This window comes from Pseudorca crassidens, unplaced genomic scaffold (assembly GCF_039906515.1).
Source record: "Pseudorca crassidens isolate mPseCra1 unplaced genomic scaffold, mPseCra1.hap1 Scaffold_63, whole genome shotgun sequence".
Classification (NCBI taxonomy): Eukaryota; Metazoa; Chordata; class Mammalia; order Artiodactyla; family Delphinidae; genus Pseudorca; species Pseudorca crassidens.
The window spans coordinates 1,249,339-1,267,579 of record NW_027136315.1 but is presented as its reverse complement, the minus strand read 5'-3'; positions in this window follow the sequence as shown (position 1 = coordinate 1,267,579).

The following is an 18,241-nucleotide window of genomic DNA, read 5'->3' as shown; positions in this document are numbered from 1 at the left end:
TATTGCTTTGTAAGTAAATACCACAACTTCTTTATCCATTTTTCACTTTCTGCGATGTTGAACTTGTACTGTAAACGAGGTTCTTGTAAACAGAGCCGTTCCAAACTTTGGGGTGGCTGTGTCTTTTTGATTTTAATTTCCCTAAGCTATAGGACCATAAGTGGAAGTGCCCTAGGCTCTGTTGCTTTGTTTTTTAGATGTTTCAGGAAACACCATACACTTGTCCCGAGTGTCTGTTGGCAATTTACATCCCGCCCATCAGCATAACAAGGCTCCCAGTTCTCCATGGCCTGTCCTGCCTTTCTGGATTTTACACTTTTTTCAGATGGCCCTTTTGACCGGGGGGAAGTGAGACTTCATTGTAGTGCAGATTTCCTTTGCAAGCTTGCTTGGTTGGCCAAAAAGGGCGTATGCGTTTTTTCCTGAATATATTCAGGAAAAAACGCATACGCCCTTTTTGGCCAAGTGCATCATTGTGGACGTTCTGCCTCTTTTCCTATGCTTTCAATGCAATTCCAGTCTACCTCCTGAAATCGGTTTCCTGCAATTCTGCCCCGCTTTCAAGTCCTCTTGGCAGCCTTACTTCAGTATATTTTTGGACGATAGCTGTCATTTATAACTCTGCAGGTTTGTGAATTACAGTGCTCCTGAGCTCCTTTCTTCAACTCGCTCTCTTGTGACCTGGCCACAACACCACAGGATGGCTTCAGGCCCTAATCTGGTTCCGGCACGGCATGCTGAGCCTTTGGTTAATTCCTCTTCCTGGTGGGAAATGAGAGTTAAATTTGCCCGTCCAGACACCTCCAGCTAGTCTCTCATTGGTTCTCGCTATTCCTGTTCATCTTGCGCAGAAATTGCAAACTGGGCCAAACAGGAGGTTAAAGGGACTGACTCTCCAAGTGGGGAGAGTGTTAGTAAAGCGTCTGGAATGTTGCACCCGAGAACCAGGGTACGAAAACTGAGACATATTTGAACACGTCTCCCGATCACATGGTTGATCATACTCTAGGTTCCACATGCATGTTTTAGCTGAAGGAAGAATACCTTAAACCTGGGTAGTTGAAACCCGTGGAATGGGTACCATGCAATATGACTTCAAAGGGTCTTCATTTGCTCACCGAACCTCTCCAATCCTATCACTGCTGCGTTTATGCCCCTGTACACATGCTGATTCTCTTTCAGAGACATAGCATTCCATAGGTTTTAAGATACTTACTAGTCAGGTACATTCTTAGGCGTTTAATATGGGGTGTTGAGTCCATTTCTTTGAGCAAGGAGTAGCTCTTGTCTATTCCATATTTGGCTTAAGGAACTTTATCTGTGCTCATTTCAATCTCTGGTTTTATGCAGCACCCCAACTCACCTTTCCCCTTAAGCAAGCATAAGTTGGTTTTCTAAATTTGAGACCCTGTTTTGTTTTGGAATTCAGTTCCTGTGTAGCCAAGTTTACATTCCCTGTATTAGTGATATCTTATGATGTTTCTTTTTCTGTGTGACTTATTTCAGTTAGAATCATCGTACCTGAATCCACTCATTATGCTGCTACGAGGCTGATGACATAGATTTCATTGCTGATTGATACTGCATTGTACGTAAGTACCACAAGTTCCTTATCCATTTTTCACTTTCTGTGATGTTGAACTTGTACGGTAAATGAGGTTCTTGTAAACAGAGGCATCCCAAACTTTGGGGTGGCTGTGTCTTTTTGATTTTAATTTCCGTAAGCTATAGGACCATAAGTGGAAGTGCCCTAGGCTCTGTTGCTTTGTTTTTTAGATGTTTCAGGAAACACCATACACTTCTCCCGAGTGTCTCTTGGCAATTTACATCCCGCCCATCAGCATAACAAGGCTCCCAGTTATCCATGGCCTGTCCTGCCTTTCTGGATTTTACACTTTCTTCAGATGGCCCTTTTGACCGGGGGGAAGTGAGACTTCATTGTAGTGCAGATTTCCTTTGCAAGCTTGCTTGGTTGGCCAAAAAGGGCGTATGCGTTTTTTCCTGAATATATTCAGGAAAAAACGCATACGCCCTTTTTGGCCAAGTGCATCATTGTGGACGTTCTGCCTCTTTTCCTATGCTTTCAATGCAATTCCAGTCTACCTCCTGAAATCGGTTTCCTGCAATTCTTCCCCGCTTTCAAGTCCTCTTGGCAGCCTTACTTCAGTATATTTTTGGACGATAGCTGTCATTTATAACTCTGCAGGTTTGTGAATTACAGTGCCCCTGAGCTCCTTTCTTCAACTCGCTTTCTTGTGAGCTGGCCGCAACACCGCAGGATGGCTTCAGGCCCTAATCTTGTTCCGGCACGGCACGCTGAGCCTTTGGTTATTTCCTCTTCCTGGTGGGCAATGAGAGTTAAATTTGCCCGTCCAGACACCTCCAGCTAGTCTCTCATTGGTTCTCGCTATTCCTGTTCATCTTCCGCAGAAATTGCAAACTGGGCCAAACAGGAGGTTAAAGGCGTTGACTCTCCAAGTGGGGAGAGTGTTAGTAAAGCGTCTGGAATGTTGCACCCGAGTACCAGGGAAGGAAAACTGAGACATATTTGAACACGTCTCCCGTTCACACGGTTGATCATACTCTGGGTTCCACATGCATGTTTTACCTGAAAGAAGAATACCTTAAACCTGCAGAGTTGAGACCCGTGGAATGGGTACCATGCAATATGACTTCAAAGGGTCTTCATTTGCTCACCGAACCTCTCCAATCCTATCACTGCTGCGTTTATGCCCCTGTACACACGCTTGATTCTCTTTTGGAGACATAGGAATCCATAGGTTTTAAGATACTTACTAGTCAGGTACATTCTTAGGCGTTTAATATGCGGAGTTGAGTCCATTTCGTTGAGAAAGGAGTAGCTCTTGTCTATTCCATATTTGGCTTAAGGAACTTTATCTGTGCTCATTTCAATCTCTGGTTTTATGCAGCACCCCAACTCACCTTTCCCCTTAAGCAAGCATATGTTGGTTTTCTAAATTTGAGACCCTGTTCTGTTCTGTAATTCAGTTCCTCTGTAGCCAAGTTTACATTCCGTGTATTAGTGATATCTTATGATGTTTCTTTTTCTGTGTGACTTATTTCAGTTAGAATCATCGTACCTGAATCCACTCATTATGCTGCTACGGGCCTGATGACATAGATTTCATTGCTGAGTGATACTGCATTATACGTAAGTACCACAAGTTCTTTATCCATTTTTCACTTTCTGTGATACTGAACTTGTACGGTAAATGAGGTTCTTGTAAACAGAGGCGCCCAAACTTTGGGGTGGCTGTGTCTTTTTGATTTTAATTTCCCTAAGCTATAGGACCATAAGTGGATGTGCCCTAGGCTCTGTTGCTTTGTTTTTTAGATGTTTCAGGAAACACCATACACTTGTCCCGAGTCTCTGTTGGCAATTTACATCCCGCCCATCAGCATAACAAGGCTCCCAGTTCTCCATGGCCTGTCCTGCCTTTCTGGATTTTACACTTTTTTCAGATGGCCCTTTTGACCGGGGGGAAGTGAGACTTCATTGTAGTGCAGATTTCCTTTGCAAGCTTGCTTGGTTGGCCAAAAAGGGCGTATGCGTTTTTTCCTGAATATATTCAGGAAAAAACGCATACGCCCTTTTTGGCCAAGTGCATCATTGTGGACGTTCTGCCTCTTTTCCTATGCTTTCAATGCAATTCCAGTCTACCTCCTGAAATCGGTTTCCTGCAATTCTGCCCCGCTTTCAAGTCCTCTTGGCAGCCTTACTTCAGTATATTTTTGGACGATAGCTGTCATTTATAACTCTGCAGGTTTGTGAATTACAGTGCCCCTGAGCTCCTTTCTTCAACTCGCTTTCTTGTAACCTGGCCGCAACACCGCAGGATGGCTTCAGACCCTAATCTGGTTCCGGCACGGCATGCTGAGCCTTTGGTAAATTCCTCTTCCTGGTGGGAAATGAGAGTTAAATTTGCCCGTCCAGACACCTCCAGCTAGTCTCTCATTGGTTCTCGCTATTCCTGTTCATCTTCCACAGAAATTGCAAACTGGGCCAAACAGGAGGTTAAAGGGACTGACTCTCCAAGTCGGGAGAGTGTTAGTAAAGCGTCTGGAATGTTGCACCCGAGAACCAGGGTACGAAAACTGAGACATATTTGAACACGTCTCCCGATCACATGGTTGATCATACTCTAGGTTCCACATGCATGTTTTAGCTGAAGGAAGAATACCTTAAACCTGGGTAGTTGAAACCCGTGGAATGGGTACCATGCAATATGACTTCAAAGGGTCTTCATTTGCTCACCGAACCTCTCCAATCCTATCACTGCTGCGTTTATGCCCCTGTACACATGCTGATTCTCTTTCAGAGACATAGCATTCCATAGGTTTTAAGATACTTACTAGTCAGGTACATTCTTAGGCGTTTAATATGGGGTGTTGAGTCCATTTCTTTGAGCAAGGAGTAGCTCTTGTCTATTCCATATTTGGCTTAAGGAACTTTATCTGTGCTCATTTCAATCTCTGGTTTTATGCAGCACCCCAACTCACCTTTCCCCTTAAGCAAGCATAAGTTGTTTTTCTAAATTTGAGACCCTGTTTTGTTTTGGAATTCAGTTCCTGTGTAGCCAAGTTTACATTCCCTGTATTAGTGATATCTTATGATGTTTCTTTTTCTGTGTGACTTATTTCAGTTAGAATCATCGTACCTGAATCCACTCATTATGCTGCTACGAGGCTGATGACATAGATTTCATTGCTGATTGATACTGCATTGTACGTAAGTACCACAAGTTCTTTATCCATTTTTCACTTTCTGTGATGTTGAACTTGTACGGTAAACGAGGTTCTTGTAAACAGAGGCGTCCCAAACTTTGGGGTGGCTGTGTCTTTTTGATTTTAATTTCCGTAAGCTATAGGACCATAAGTGGAAGTGCCCTAGGCTCTGTTGCTTTGTTTTTTAGATGTTTCAGGAAACACCATACACTTCTCCCGAGTGTCTGTTGGCAATTTACATCCCGCCCATCAGCATAACAAGGCTCCCAGTTCTCCATGGCCTGTCCTGCCTTTCTGGATTTTACACTTTCTTCAGATGGCCCTTTTGACCGGGGGGAAGTGAGACTTCATTGTAGTGCAGATTTCCTTTGCAAGCTTGCTTGGTTGGCCAAAAAGGGCGTATGCGTTTTTTCCTGAATATATTCAGGAAAAAACGCATACGCCCTTTTTGGCCAAGTGCATCATTGTGGACGTTCTGCCTCTTTTCCTATGCTTTCAATGCAATTCCAGTCTACCTCCTGAAATCGGTTTCCTGCAATTCTGCCCCGCTTTCAAGTCCTCTTGGCAGCCTTACTTCAGTATATTTTTGGACGATAGCTGTCATTTATAACTCTGCAGGTTTGTGAATTACAGTGCCCCTGAGCTCCTTTCTTCAACTCGCTTTCTTGTGAGCTGGCCGCAACACCGCAGGATGGCTTCAGGCCCTAATCTTGTTCCGGCACGGCACGCTGAGCCTTTGGTTATTTCCTCTTCCTGGTGGGAAATGAGAGTTAAATTTGCCCGTCCAGACACCTCCAGCTAGTCTCTCATTGGTTCTCGCTATTCCTGTTCATCTTCCGCAGAAATTGCAAACTGGGCCAAACAGGAGGTTAAAGGCGTTGACTCTCAAAGTGGGGAGAGTGTTAGTAAAGCGTCTGGAATGTTGCACCCGAGTACCAGGGAAGGAAAACTGAGACATATTTGAACACGTCTCCCGTTCACACGGTTGATCATACTCTGGGTTCCACATGCATGTTTTACCTGAAAGAAGAATACCTTAAACCTGCAGAGTTGAGACCCGTGGAATGGGTACCATGCAATATGACTTCAAAGGGTCTTCATTTGCTCACCGAACCTCTCCAATCCTATCACTGCTGCGTTTATGCCCCTGTACACACGCTTGATTCTCTTTTGGAGACATAGCAATCCATAGGTTTTAAGATACTTACTAGTCAGGTACATTCTTAGGCGTTTAATATGCGGAGTTGAGTCCATTTCGTTGAGCAAGGAGTAGCTCTTGTCTATTCCATATTTGGCTTAAGGAACTTTATCTGTGCTCATTTCAATCTCTGGTTTTATGCAGCACCCCAACTCACCTTTCCCCTTAAGCAAGCATATGTTGGTTTTCTAAATTTGAGACCCTGTTCTGTTCTGTAATTCAGTTCCTCTGTAGCCAAGTTTACATTCCGTGTATTAGTGATATCTTATGATGTTTCTTTTTCTGTGTGACTTATTTCAGTTAGAATCATCGTACCTGAATCCACTCATTATGCTGCTACGGGCCTGATGACATAGATTTCATTGCTGAGTGATACTGCATTATACGTAAGTACCACAAGTTCTTTATCCATTTTTCACTTTCTGTGATACTGAACTTGTACGGTAAATGAGGTTCTTGTAAACAGAGGCGCCCAAACTTTGGGGTGGCTGTGTCTTTTTGATTTTAATTTCCCTAAGCTATAGGACCATAAGTGGATGTGCCCTAGGCTCTGTTGCTTTGTTTTTTAGATGTTTCAGGAAACACCATACACTTGTCCCGAGTGTCTGTTGGCAATTTACATCCCGCCCATCAGCATAACAAGGCTCCCAGTTCTCCATGGCCTGTCCTGCCTTTCTGGATTTTACACTTTTTTCAGATGGCCCTTTTGACCGGGGGGAAGTGAGACTTCATTGTAGTGCAGATTTCCTTTGCAAGCTTGCTTGGTTGGCCGAAAAGGGCGTATGCGTTTTTTCCTGAATATATTCAGGAAAAAACGCATACGCCCTTTTTGGCCAAGTGCATCATTGTGGACGTTCTGCCTCTTTTCCTATGCTTTCAATGCAATTCCAGTCTACCTCCTGAAATCGGTTTCCTGCAATTCTGCCCCGCTTTCAAGTCCTCTTGACAGCCTTACTTCAGTATATTTTTGGACGATAGCTGTCATTTATAACTCTGCAGGTTTGTGAATTACAGTGCCCCTGAGCTCCTTTCTTCAACTCGCTTTCTTGTAACCTGGCCGCAACACCGCAGGATGGCTTCAGGCCCTAATCTGGTTCCGGCACGGCATGCTGAGCCTTTGGTAAATTCCTCTTCCTGGTGGGAAATGAGAGTTAAATTTGCCCGTCCAGACACCTCCAGCTAGTCTCTCATTGGTTCTCGCTATTCCTGTTCATCTTCCACAGAAATTGCAAACTGGGCCAAACAGGAGGTTAAAGGGACTGACTCTCCAAGTCGGGAGAGTGTTAGTAAAGCGTCTGGAATGTTGCACCCGAGTACCAGGGTACGAAAACTGAGACATATTTGAGCACGTCTCACGATCACATGGTTGATCATACTCTGGGTTACACATGCATGTTTTAGCTGAAGGAAGAATACCTTAAACCTGGAGAGTTGAGACCCGTGGAATGGGTACCATGCAATATGACTTCAAAGGGTCTTCATTTGCTCACCGAACCTCTCCAATCCTATCACTGCTGTGTTTATGCCCCTGTACACATGCTTGATTCTCTTTGGGAGACATAGCAATCCATAGGTTTTAAGATACTTACTAGTCAGGTAAATTCTTAGGCGTTTAATATGCAGTGTTGAGTCCATTTCGTTGAGCAAGGAGTAGCTCTTGTCTATTCCATATTTGGCTTAAGGAACTTTATCTGTGCTCATTTCAATCTCTGGTTTTATGCAGCACCCCAACTCACCTTTCCCCTTAAGCAAGCATAAGTTGGTTTTCTAAATTTGAGACCCTGTTCTGTTCTGTAATTCAGTTCCTGTGTAGCCAAGTTTACATTCCGTGTATTACTGATATCTTATGATGTTTCTTTTTCTGTGTGACTTATTTCAGTTAGAATCATCGTACCTGAATCCACTCATTGTGCTGCTAAGGGCCTGATGACATAGATTTCATTGCTGAGTGATATTGCTTTGTAAGTAAATACCACAACTTCTTTATCCATTTTTCACTTTCTGCGATGTTGAACTTGTACTGTAAACGAGGTTCTTGTAAACAGAGCCATTCCAAACTTTGGGGTGCCTGTGTCTTTTTGATTTTAATTTCCCTAAGCTATAGGACCATAAGTGGAAGTGCCCTAGGCTCTGTTGCTTTGTTTTTTAGATGTTTCAGGAAACACCATACACTTGTCCCGAGTGTCTGTTGGCAATTTACATCCCGCCCATCAGCATAACAAGGCTCCCAGTTCTCCATGGCCTGTCCTGCCTTTCTGGATTTTACACTTTTTTCAGATGGCCCTTTTGACCGGGGGGAAGTGAGACTTCATTGTAGTGCAGATTTCCTTTGCAAGCTTGCTTGGTTGGCCAAAAAGGGCGTATGCGTTTTTTCCTGAATATATTCCGGAAAAAACGCATACGCCCTTTTTGGCCAAGTGCATCATTGTGGACGTTCTGCCTCTTTTCCTATGCTTTCAATGCAATTCCAGTCTACCTCCTGAAATCGGTTTCCTGCAATTCTGCCCCGCTTTCAAGTCCTCTTGGCAGCCTTACTTCAGTATATTTTTGGACGATAGCTGTCATTTATAACTCTGCAGGTTTGTGAACTACAGTGCTCCTGAGCTCCTTTCTTCAACTCGCTCTCTTGTGACCTGGCCACAACACCACAGGATGGCTTCAGGCCCTAATCTGGTTCCGGCACGGCACGCTGAGCCTTTGGTTAATTCCTCTTCCTGGTGGGAAATGAGAGTTAAATTTGCCCGTCCAGACACCTCCAGCTAGTCTCTCATTGGTTCTCGCTATTCCTGTTCATCTTGCGCAGAAATTGCAAACTGGGCCAAACAGGAGGTTAAAGGGACTGACTCTCCAAGTGGGGAGAGTGTTAGTAAAGCGTCTGGAATGTTGCACCCGAGAACCAGGGTACGAAAACTGAGACATATTTGAACACGTCTCCCGATCACATGGTTGATCATACTCTAGGTTCCACATGCATGTTTTAGCTGAAGGAAGAATACCTTAAACCTGGGTAGTTGAAACCCGTGGAATGGGTACCATGCAATATGACTTCAAAGGGTCTTCATTTGCTCACCGAACCTCTCCAATCCTATCACTGCTGCGTTTATGCCCCTGTACACATGCTGATTCTCTTTCAGAGACATAGCATTCCATAGGTTTTAAGATACTTACTAGTCAGGTACATTCTTAGGCGTTTAATATGGGGTGTTGAGTCCATTTCTTTGAGCAAGGAGTAGCTCTTGTCTATTCCATATTTGGCTTAAGGAACTTTATCTGTGCTCATTTCAATCTCTGGTTTTATGCAGCACCCCAACTCACCTTTCCCCTTAAGCAAGCATAAGTTGGTTTTCTAAATTTGAGACCCTGTTTTGTTTTGGAATTCAGTTCCTGTGTAGCCAAGTTTACATTCCCTGTATTAGTGATATCTTATGATGTTTCTTTTTCTGTGTGACTTATTTCAGTTAGAATCATCGTACCTGAATCCACTCATTATGCTGCTACGAGGCTGATGACATAGATTTCATTGCTGATTGATACTGCATTGTACGTAAGTACCACAAGTTCTTTATCCATTTTTCACTTTCTGTGATGTTGAACTTGTACGGTAAACGAGGTTCTTGTAAACAGAGGCGTCCCAAACTTTGGGGTGGCTGTGTCTTTTTGATTTTAATTTCCGTAAGCTATAGGACCATAAGTGGAAGTGCCCTAGGCTCTGTTGCTTTGTTTTTTAGATGTTTCAGGAAACACCATACACTTCTCCCGAGTGTCTGTTGGCAATTTACATCCCGCCCATCAGCATAACAAGGCTCCCAGTTCTCCATGGCCTGTCCTGCCTTTCTGGATTTTACACTTTCTTCAGATGGCCCTTTTGACCGGGGGGAAGTGAGACTTCATTGTAGTGCAGATTTCCTTTGCAAGCTTGCTTGGTTGGCCAAAAAGGGCGTATACGTTTTTTCCTGAATATATTCAGGAAAAAACGCATACGCCCTTTTTGGCCAAGTGCATCATTGTGGACGTTCTGCCTCTTTTCCTATGCTTTCAATGCAATTCCAGTCTACCTCCTGAAATCGGTTTCCTGCAATTCTGCCCCGCTTTCAAGTCCTCTTGGCAGCCTTACTTCAGTATATTTTTGGACGATAGCTGTCATTTATAACTCTGCAGGTTTGTGAATTACAGTGCCCCTGAGCTCCTTTCTTCAACTCGCTTTCTTTTGAGCTGGCCGCAACACCGCAGGATGGCTTCAGGCCCTAATCTTGTTCCGGCACGGCACGCTGAGCCTTTGGTTATTTCCTCTTCCTGGTGGGCAATGAGAGTTAAATTTGCCCGTCCAGACACCTCCAGCTAGTGTCTCATTGGTTCTCCCTATTCCTGTTCATCTTCCGCAGAAATTGCAAACTGGGCCAAACAGGAGGTTAAAGGCGTTGACTCTCCAAGTGGGGAGAGTGTTAGTAAAGCGTCTGGAATGTTGCACCCGAGTATCAGGGGAGGAAAACTGAGACATATTTGAACACGTCTCCCATTCACACGGTTGATCATACTCTGGGTTCCACATGCATGTTTTTGCTGAAGGAAGAATACCTTAAACCTGGGTAGTTGAAACCCGTGGAATGGGTACCATGCAATATGACTTCAAAGGGTCTTCATTTGCTCACCGAACCTCTCCAATCCTATCACTGCTGCGTTTATGCCCCTGTACACACGCTTGATTCTCTTTTGGAGACATAGCAATCCATAGGTTTTAAGATAATTACTAGTCAGGTACATTCTTAGGCGATTCATATGGGGTGTTGAGTCCATTTCGTTGAGCAAGGAGTAGCTCTTGTCTATTCCATATTTGGCTTAAGGAACTTTATCTGTGCTCATTTCAATCTCTGGTTTTATGCAGCACCCCAACTCACCTTTCCCCTTAAGCAAGCATAAGTTGGTTTTCTAAATTTGAGACCCTGTTCTGTTTTGGAATTCAGTTCCTGTGTAGCCAAGTTTACATTCCGTGTATTAGTGATATCTTATGACGTTTCTTTTTCTGTGTGACTTATTTCAGTTAGAATCATCGTACCTGAATCCACTCATTATGCTGCTACGGGCCTGATGACATAGATTTCATTGCTGAGTGATACTGCATTGTACGTAAGTACCACAAGTTCTTTATCCATTTTTCATTTTCTGTGATAGTGAACTTGTACGGTAAACGAGGTTCTTGTAAACAGAGGCGTCCCAAATTTTGGGGTGGCTGTGTCTTTTTGATTTTAATTTCCCTAAGCTATAGGACCATAAGTGGAAGTGCCCTAGGCTCTGTTGCTTTGTTTTTTAGATGTTTCAGGAAACACCATACACTTCTCCCGAGTGTCTGTTGGCAATTTACATCCCGCCCATCAGCATAACAAGGCTCCCAGTTCTCCATGGCCTGTCCTGCCTTTCTGGATTTTACACTTTTTTCAGATGGCCCTTTTGACCAGGGGGAAGTGAGACTTCATTGTAGTGCAGATTTCCTTTGCAAGCTTGCTTGGTTCGCCGAAAAGGGCGTATGCGTTTTTTCCTGAATATATTCAGGAAAAAACACATATGCCCTTTTTGGCCAAGTGCATCATTGTGGACGTTCTGCCTCTTTTCCTATGCTTTCAATGCAATTCCAGTCTACCTCCTGAAATCGGTTTCCTGCAATTCTGCCCCGCTTTCAAGTCCTCTTGGCAGCCTTACTTCAGTATATTTTTGGACGATAGCTGTCATTTATAACTCTGCAGGTTTGTGAATTACAGTGCCCCTGAGCTCCTTTCTTCAACTCGCTTTCTTTTGAGCTGGCCGCAACACCGCAGGATGGCTTCAGGCCCTAATCTTGTTCCGGCACGGCACGCTGAGCCTTTGGTTATTTCCTCTTCCTGGTGGGAAATGAGAGTTAAATTTGCCCGTCCAGACACCTCCAGCTAGTCTCTCATTGGTTCTCGCTATTCCTGTTCATCTTCCGCAGAAATTGCAAACTGGGCCAAACAGGAGGTTAAAGGGACTGACTCTCCAAGTCGGGAGAGTGTTAGTAAAGCGTCTGGAATGTTGCACCCGAGTACCAGGGTACGAAAACTGAGACATATTTGAACACGTCTCACGATCACATGGTTGATCATACTCTGGGTTACACATGCATGTTTTTGCTGAAGGAAGAATACCTTAAACCTGGGTAGTTGAAACCCGTGGAATGGGTACCATGCAATATGACTTCAAAGGGTCTTCATTTGCTCACCGAACCTCTCCAATCCTATCACTGCTGCGTTTATGCCCCTGTACACACGCTTGATTCTCTTTTGGAGACATAGCAATCCATAGGTTTTAAGATAATTACTAGTCAGGTACATTCTTAGGCGATTCATATGGGGTGTTGAGTCCATTTCGTTGAGCAAGGAGTAGCTCTTGTCTATTCCATATTTGGCTTAAGGAACTTTATCTGTGCTCATTTCAATCTCTGGTTTTATGCAGCACCCCAACTCACCTTTCCCCTTAAGCAAGCATAAGTTGGTTTTCTAAATTTGAGACCCTGTTCTGTTTTGGAATTCAGTTCCTGTGTAGCCAAGTTTACATTCCGTGTATTAGTGATATCTTATGACGTTTCTTTTTCTGTGTGACTTATTTCAGTTAGAATCATCGTACCTGAATCCACTCATTATGCTGCTACGGGCCTGATGACATAGATTTCATTGCTGAGTGATACTGCATTGTACGTAAGTACCACAAGTTCTTTATCCATTTTTCATTTTCTGTGATAGTGAACTTGTACGGTAAACGAGGTTCTTGTAAACAGAGGCGTCCCAAATTTTGGGGTGGCTGTGTCTTTTTGATTTTAATTTCCCTAAGCTATAGGACCATAAGTGGAAGTGCCCTAGGCTCTGTTGCTTTGTTTTTTAGATGTTTCAGGAAACACCATACACTTCTCCCGAGTGTCTGTTGGCAATTTACATCCCGCCCATCAGCATAACAAGGCTCCCAGTTCTCCATGGCCTGTCCTGCCTTTCTGGATTTTACACTTTTTTCAGATGGCCCTTTTGACCAGGGGGAAGTGAGACTTCATTGTAGTGCAGATTTCCTTTGCAAGCTTGCTTGGTTCGCCGAAAAGGGCGTATGCGTTTTTTCCTGAATATATTCAGGAAAAAACACATATGCCCTTTTTGGCCAAGTGCATCATTGTGGACGTTCTGCCTCTTTTCCTATGCTTTCAATGCAATTCCAGTCTACCTCCTGAAATCGGTTTCCTGCAATTCTGCCCCGCTTTCAAGTCCTCTTGGCAGCCTTACTTCAGTATATTTTTGGACGATAGCTGTCATTTATAACTCTGCAGGTTTGTGAATTACAGTGCCCCTGAGCTCCTTTCTTCAACTCGCTTTCTTTTGAGCTGGCCGCAACACCGCAGGATGGCTTCAGGCCCTAATCTGGTTCCGGCACGGCATGCTGAGCCTTTGGTTAATTCCTCTTCCTGGTGGGAAATGAGAGTTAAATTTGCCCGTCCAGACACCTCCAGCTAGTCTCTCATTGGTTCTCGCTATTCCTGTTCATCTTCCACAGAAATTGCAAACTGGGCCAAACAGGAGGTTAAAGGGACTGACTCTCCAAGTCGGGAGAGTGTTAGTAAAGCGTCTGGAATGTTGCACCCGAGTACCAGGGTACGAAAACTGAGACATATTTGAACACGTCTCACGATCACATGGTTGATCATACTCTGGGTTACACATGCATGTTTTAGCTGAAGGAAGAATACCTTAAACCTGGAGAGTTGAGACCCGTGGAATGGGTACCATGCAATATGACTTCAAAGGGTCTTCATTTGCTCACCGAACCTCTCCAATCCTATCACTGCTGCGTTTATGCCCCTGTACACACGCTTGATTCTCTTTTGGAGACATAGCAATCCATAGGTTTTAAGATACTTACCAGTCAGGTACATTCTTAGGCGTTTAATATGCAGTGATGAGTCCATTTCGTTGAGCAAGGAGTAGCTCTTGTCTATTCCATATTTGGCTTAAGGAACTTTATCTGTGCTCATTTCAATCTCTGGTTTTATGCAGCACCCCAACTCACCTTTCCCCTTAAGCAAGCATAAGTTGGTTTTCTAAATTTGAGACCCTGTTCTGTTCTGTAATTCAGTTCCTGTGTAGCCAAGTTTACATTCCGTGTATTACTGATATCTTATGATGTTTCTTTTTCTGTGTGACTTATTTCAGTTAGAATCATCATACCTGAATCCACTCATTGTGCTGCTAAGGGCCTGATGACATAGATTTCATTGCTGAGTGATATTGCTTTGTAAGTAAATACCACAACTTCTTTATCCATTTTTCACTTTCTGCGATGTTGAACTTGTACTGTAAACAAGGTTCTTGTAAACAGAGCCGTTCCAAACTTTGGGGTGGCTGTGTCTTTTTGATTTTAATTTCCCTAAGCTATAGGACCATAAGTGGATGTGCCCTAGGCTCTGTTGCTTTGTTTTTTAGATGTTTCAGGAAACACCATACACTTCTCCCGAGTGTCTTTTGGCAATTTACATCCCGTCCATCAGCATAAAAAGGCTCCCAGTTCTCCATGGCCTGTCCTGCCTTTCTGGATTTTACACTTTTTTCAGATGGCCCTTTTGACCGGGGGGAAGTGAGACTTCATTGTAGTGCAGATTTCCTTTGCAAGCTTGCTTGGTTGGCCAAAAAGGGCGTATGCGTTTTTTCCTGAATATATTCAGGAAAAAACGCATACGCCCTTTTTGGCCAAGTGTATCATTGTGGACGTTCTGCCTCTTTTCCTATGCTTTCAATGCAATTCCAGTCTACCTCCTGAAATCGGTTTCCTGCAATTCTGCCCCGCTTTCAAGTCCTCTTGGCAGCCTTACTTCAGTATATTTTTGGACGATAGCTGTCATTTATAACTCTGCAGGTTTGTGAATTACAGTGCTCCTGAGCTCCTTTCTTCAACTCGCTCTCTTGTGACCTGGCCGCAACACCACAGGATGGCTTCAGGCCCTAATCTTGTTCCGGCACGGCACGCTGAGCCTTTGGTTAATTCCTCTTCCTGGTGGGAAATGAGAGTTAAATTTGCCCGTCCAGACACCTCCAGCTAGTCTCTCATTGGTTCTCGCTATTCCTGTTCATCTTGCGCAGAAATTGCAAACTGGGCCAAACAGGAGGTTAAAGGGACTGACTCTCCAAGTGGGGAGAGTGTTAGTAAAGCGTCTGGAATGTTGCACCCGAGAACCAGGGTACGAAAACTGAGACATATTTGAACACGTCTCCCGATCACATGGTTGATCATACTCTAGGTTCCACATGCATGTTTTAGCTGAAGGAAGAATACCTTAAACCTGGGTAGTTGAAACCCGTGGAATGGGTACCATGCAATATGACTTCAAAGGGTCTTCATTTGCTCACCGAACCTCTCCAATCCTATCACTGCTGCGTTTATGCCCCTGTACACATGCTGATTCTCTTTCAGAGACATAGCATTCCATAGGTTTTAAGATACTTACTAGTCAGGTACATTCTTAGGCGTTTAATATGGGGTGTTGAGTCCATTTCGTTGAGCAAGGAGTAGCTCTTGTCTATTCCATATTTGGCTTAAGGAACTTTATCTGTGCTCATTTCAATCTCTGGTTTTATGCAGCACCCCAACTCACCTTTCCCCTTAAGCAAGCATAAGTTGGTTTTCTAAATTTGAGACCCTGTTTTGTTTTGGAATTCAGTTCCTGTGTAGCCAAGTTTACATTCCCTGTATTAGTGATATCTTATGATGTTTCTTTTTCTGTGTGACTTATTTCAGTTAGAATCATCGTACCTGAATCCACTCATTATGCTGCTACGAGGCTGATGACATAGATTTCATTGCTGATTGATACTGCATTGTACGTAAGTACCACAAGTTCTTTATCCATTTTTCACTTTCTGTGATGTTGAACTTGTACGGTAAACGAGGTTCTTGTAAACAGAGGCGTCCCAAACTTTGGGGTGGCTGTGTCTTTTTGATTTTAATTTCCGTAAGCTATAGGACCATAAGTGGAAGTGCCCTAGGCTCTGTTGCTTTGTTTTTTAGATGTTTCAGGAAACACCATACACTTCTCCCGAGTGTCTTTTGGCAATTTACATCCCGTCCATCAGCATAACAAGGCTCCCAGTTCTCCATGGCCTGTCCTGCCTTTCTGGATTTTACACTTTTTTCAGATGGCCCTTTTGACCGGGGGGAAGTGAGACTTCATTGTAGTGCAGATTTCCTTTGCAAGCTTGCTTGGTTGGCCAAAAAGGGCGTATGCGTTTTTTCCTGAATATATTCAGGAAAAAACGCATATGCCCTTTTTGGCCAAGTGCATCATTGTGGACGTTCTGCCTCTTTTCCTATGCTTTCAATGCAATTCCAGTCTACCTCCTGAAATCGGTTTCCTGCAATTCTGCCCCGCTTTCAAGTCCTCTTGGCAGCCTTACTTCAGTATATTTTTGGACGATAGCTGTCATTTATAACTCTGCAGGTTTGTGAATTACAGTGCCCCTGAGCTCCTTTCTTCAACTCGCTTTCTTGTGAGCTGGCCGCAACACCGCAGGATGGCTTCAGGCCCTAATCTTGTTCCGGCACGGCACGCTGAGCCTTTGGTTATTTCCTCTTCCTGGTGGGCAATGAGAGTTAAATTTGCCCGTCCAGACACCTCCAGCTAGTCTCTCATTGGTTCTCGCTATTCCTGTTCATCTTCCGCAGAAATTGCAAACTGGACCAAACAGGAGGTTAAAGGCGTTGACTCTCCAAGTGGGGAGAGTGTTAGTAAAGCGTCTGGAATGTTGCACCCGAGTATCAGGGGAGGAAAACTGAGACATATTTGAACACGTCTCCCATTCACACGGTTGATCATACTCTGGGTTCCACATGCATGTTTTTGCTGAAGGAAGAATACCTTAAACCTGGGTAGTTGAAACCCGTGGAATGGGTACCATGCAATATGACTTCAAAGGGTCTTCATTTGCTCACCGAACCTCTCCAATCCTATCACTGCTGCGTTTATGCCCCTGTACACACGCTTGATTCTCTTTTGGAGACATAGCAATCCATAGGTTTTAAGATAATTACTAGTCAGGTACATTCTTAGGCGTTTAATATGGGGTGTTGAGTCCATTTCGTTGAGCAAGGAGTAGCTCTTGTCTATTCCATATTTGGCTTAAGGAACTTTATCTGTGCTCATTTCAATCTCTGGTTTTATGCAGCACCCCAACTCACCTTTCCCCTTAAGCAAGCATAAGTTGGTTTTCTAAATTTGAGACCCTGTTCTGTTTTGGAATTCAGTTCCTGTGTAGCCAAGTTTACATTCCGTGTATTAGTGATATCTTATGATGTTTCTTTTTCTGTGTGACTTATTTCAGTTAGAATCATCGTACCTGAATCCACTCATTATGCTGCTACGGGCCTGATGACATAGATTTCATTGCTGAGTGATACTGCATTGTACGTAAGTACCACAAGTTCTTTATCCATTTTTCATTTTCTGTGATACTGAACTTGTACGGTAAACGAGGTTCTTGTAAACAGAGGCGTCCCAAATTTTGGGGTGGCTGTGTCTTTTTGATTTTAATTTCCCTAAGCTATAGGACCATAAGTGGAAGTGCCCTAGGCTCTGTTGCTTTGTTTTTTAGATTTTTCAGGAAACACCATACACTTCTCCCGAGTGTCTGTTGGCAATTTACATCCCGCCCATCAGCATAACAAGGCTCCCAGTTCTCCATGGCCTGTCCTGCCTTTCTGGATTTTACACTTTTTTCAGATGGCCCTTTTGACCAGGGGGAAGTGAGACTTCATTGTAGTGCAGATTTCCTTTGCAAGCTTGCTTGGTTCGCCGAAAACGGCGTATGCGTTTTTTCCTGAATATATTCAGGAAAAAACACATATGCCCTTTTTGGCCAAGTGCATCATTGTGGACGTTCTGCCTCTTTTCCTATGCTTTCAATGCAATTCCAGTCTACCTCCTGAAATCGGTTTCCTGCAATTCTGCCCCGCTTTCAAGTCCTCTTGGCAGCCTTACTTCAGTATATTTTTGGACGATAGCTGTCATTTATAACTCTGCAGGTTTGTGAATTACAGTGCCCCTGAGCTCCTTTCTTCAACTCGCTTTCTTTTGAGCTGGCCGCAACACCGCAGGATGGCTTCAGGCCCTAATCTGGTTCCGGCACGGCATGCTGAGCCTTTGGTTAATTCCTCTTCCTGGTGGGAAATGAGAGTTAAATTTGCCCGTCCAGACACCTCCAGCTAGTCTCTCATTGGTTCTCGCTATTCCTGTTCATCTTCCACAGAAATTGCAAACTGGGC